This window comes from Drosophila melanogaster, chromosome Y (genome assembly GCF_000001215.4).
Source record: "Drosophila melanogaster chromosome Y".
Lineage (NCBI taxonomy): Eukaryota > Metazoa > Arthropoda > Insecta > Diptera > Drosophilidae > Drosophila > Drosophila melanogaster.
The window spans coordinates 983236-986927 of record NC_024512.1 but is presented as its reverse complement, the minus strand read 5'-3'; the positions used below and the strand labels follow the sequence as shown (position 1 = coordinate 986927).

Sequence of the window (3692 nt, the reverse complement as noted above, 5' to 3'; positions counted from 1 at the left end):
AACAAACCACAGCCAAAAAACAACTAACACCTACCTGCGATGGCTCCTCAGACTTCCAGTTCAATGTTTTTGCAAAATAATTTCAATTGTAAAATGTAAGCAAACCACGCAATATGATAATGTTACCAGTCCATGTTAGTGTCAAAAACTTATTACGAAAAAAATACTAACTAGGACTAATACTATTATTTATAACTATATAATATTTGTCGGATCTGAACCGCGTTGGCGTAACGCGTCTACCGCGTCGGCAATACCACGCAATATGATAATGTTACCAGTCCATGTTAGTGTCAAAAACTTATTACGGAAAAAAAAACTAACTAGGCCTAATACTATTATTTATAACTATATAATATTTGTCGGATCTGAACCGCGTCGGCGTAACGCGTCTACCGCGTCGCCGTAACGTTTTCTGAAGCGTTTAATTCGGGAGCAAGGCATGTCTGTCTTCTTCGGCGATCAAAACTTAATGTGCAGAACAAACGTTGCAACAAAGACACTAGAATAACAAGATGCGTTACGCCATACGATTTTTTGGAACACGATTTTTTCGCCGTGGCTCTAGAGGTGGCTCCAGGCTCTCTCGAATTTTTGTTAGAGATCGAGAGAGCGGAGAGCGCTACAGCGAACAGCTCTTTTCTACGCACACAGTGATAGCAGACAACTGTATGTGTGCACACGTATGCTCGTTGTAAATTTGACAAAATATGCCCTTCACCTTAGAAGTTCTTTGACTTTTAATCTATATTATTTTTGATCAATTGGCACCATGTGAAAAATTCTTGTTTTGTATTTCCTTAACATTATTATTATTTGAAAATTGATTAGAAATAGCCAAATCTATGTACATATTGTCAAAAAATAAATTTAAAAAATGACTATATAAGAATATTTGTCATTAGAGTATTAATCTTGCGTCGTGTGAAAAATTAATTAGGCAATAATTGTTGAGTGCTTGTGTCCGCACTTCGTGCCTCAAGATATGACCAGAGCAAAGCAACGTTCTTCCAAAAAGGCAATAAAGTGCGTTTAAATTTACGCGCGAAATCAACAGCATGGGAAATCAAACTAAAATACGAAGTTGCCAGTATTGAATACTCTACAAAAAGAATTACATAAAAATGATTGAATCAAAATTATAATTTTACTTTAAATTAAAAATAATGTTTTAACCTTCTACTCACTCCTATAATACATCAAACCAGAATTTGTATATTTAAAGAATAATGTTAAATTTAAAATTAAATTATCAAAAAATATTTGATGTAGTCAGGAAAACACTTTTGGAAACTCTTTTAACATTAAATATTAATAAAAAACTGAATTGAATGTTTTATTGATTAATATTATTATTAAACCCAGGTGATTACCACTATTAACGAAAAGTATGCTTTGCTACTCGAATGAGAGCTTGAAATGACCAGCTTGGGCCGAACACTTTGAACCAAGTATTTAGGGCAGAGGTGTATGAGGTGTATTAGTAGGTGGTAGCTGGCCATATCAACGCACTGCGGAATCTGTTTAATTGCAACAACAATATATCGGACAAACATTTCTGCTTTCTTTTGTGTGGAGTTAAAAAAACACGTCATCCCTAGAAGAACATTGAAGCGCTTGACTTCGGAATGCCGGAGCGAGGAGGAGGACTAGCTGGCCGAGTATTTGGTGAGGACTTGGGCGATTTAAGTGGCATCAAGGCCTTCTGGTGCAACCGAGAGCATAGGGACTGCAAGTTAAGCGCTTTGGTTAGAAAACAACCAGGACTATATTCGGAGAATTTCTTACCGTGGGTCGTCCAGGGGCGGTCTCAAGTTCGGCAGCTGCGTTAAGAAGATGTCCGGACAGCTGGGCCCGAACATGGCTGTGTATCAGTTTTAGGATGGAAGTAGTTTTACAGCGTGGTCAGTAGATCTTCACCGTTGACTTGCCCCACACATCGCTGAGGCCCACTGGCAGGGTGTTCTTCCTATTACAGGAGATATTCGGACACGATTCAAAGTCTCCTCTCATATACTTTGTATCGGGCATGAATCATGCCGTACCACTTTTTCTCATCGTCGTAGAACAAGCCCGAAGAACTGTCGAACACCGGCTTCAGGATCCGTCCAGTGTCTGGCTGAAGTACTCCAGGCCCATCTGGTTGAACGAGTCCTGAAAGTAGTTGGTGGGCACGTGGCAGAGAAATTCGTTGCTCTTGATTCCGAGGAACCAATTGATCCAGCTGCTGTTGTTGTTGTTGTTGTTCTGGGTTCAAGATTTTACTGTGAACTGCTATAATTTCTATAGGAAAAACCTAGTTACTTACTCGACATGTTGCCAGTTCACTCGTTCACAGAAATATGACTTGTAGACTTCAAAGTCATCGTCTTTATCTTTGAGTTTTTGACACGTGCTAAAAGGGTTGACAGGACCAAAGACACTAGAATAACAAGATGCGTACGATCTTTTCGCCGTGGACCTCGAGACCCTCGACCGTTCTTACCGATTCGCTTATTGAATCGCCTGGTCTATGGATTGTTGGATTCAGGCGCGTCGATTAGTTGTATTGGAGGAGGGTTAGTACAAGCTGCGATGGAAAGCGAGAAGTTCAAGTCGTTAAGAGGAGAAGCTGCGACAGCAGATGGTAATTCTCAACGTATAGTAGGACTGCTGAAAATATACGTGGAGAACGGTGACTGGATGGATCAGCACGAATTAAGCGAAGTTGACATGGTTAAGTTGGCAAATGTAATCAACTGTTTTCCCTAATTTAGTCGGGAAGGGTTAGGTAAGACTAATTTGGTCTCTCACTCGATTGATGTGGGAACAGCTAGGCCTGTGAAGCAACGGCATTTCCCCGTCTCCCCCGCCGTCGAAAAAGCTATGTATGCGGAAATTGACAGTATGTTGCGCTTAGGGGTGATAGAAGAGTCGGAGAGTGCTTGGTCTTCGCCAATCGTGATGGTGACTAAAGCAGGTAAAGTCCGAATTTGTCTTCACTGTCGCAAAGTCAACAGTTTTACGGAGAAGGATGGATATCCGTTACCCCAAATAAACAGGATACTGAGTCGATTACCGAGGGCCGAGTACATATCGAGCCTCGATCTGAAGGATGCATATGGGCAGGTCCCTTTGGATCCTCAATCTCGGGACAAAACAGCTTTTACCGTCCCAGGTAGACCGTTATACCAATTTACAGTCATGCCTTTTGGGTTATGTAACGCCACGAGCACTATGTCGCGGCTAATGGACAAAGTAGTGCCTGCTCATTTGAGAAATGAGGTTTTTATTTATTTAGACGACCTATTGATAGTATCTTCCAGTTTTGAGGGCCATTTGAATGTACTGAGGGAGTTAGCCCTGCATATAAAGCGCGTTGGCTTAACGCTAAACGTCGCTAAGAGTCACTTTTGTATGCGACGAGTACGCTGTTTGGGCCACATTATCGGAGACGGAGGAATACGCACGGACCCTGAAAAGGTGGCCGCGATTACCGATTTTCCATTACCGAAGAGCTTGAAAAGCTTGCGCTGTTTCATGGGATTGTGTGGATGGTACCGGAAATTCGTCGCAAACTTCGCGACACTTTCTGCACCATTGGATGCAGAAAGCCGTTTGCAATTGCGAAGCCGTTTACAATACATTGCGACGCTAGTAAGTCAGGTGTAGGGGCAGTGCTGGTGCAAGTATCTGAAGACGGTAACGAGCGT

General features: G+C 41.7%; 1 long non-coding RNA gene across 1 annotated transcript; it reads right to left on the bottom strand.

Annotated features, from left to right (window-relative positions):
- Positions 1 to 997: 997 nt before the first annotated feature.
- Su(Ste):CR42412 lies at positions 998 to 2414 on the bottom strand. Its single transcript, NR_026606.2, has one exon. It is a non-coding gene; the product is annotated as a Su(Ste):CR42412 (long non-coding RNA).
- Between the last annotated feature and the right edge of the window lie 1278 nt (positions 2415 to 3692).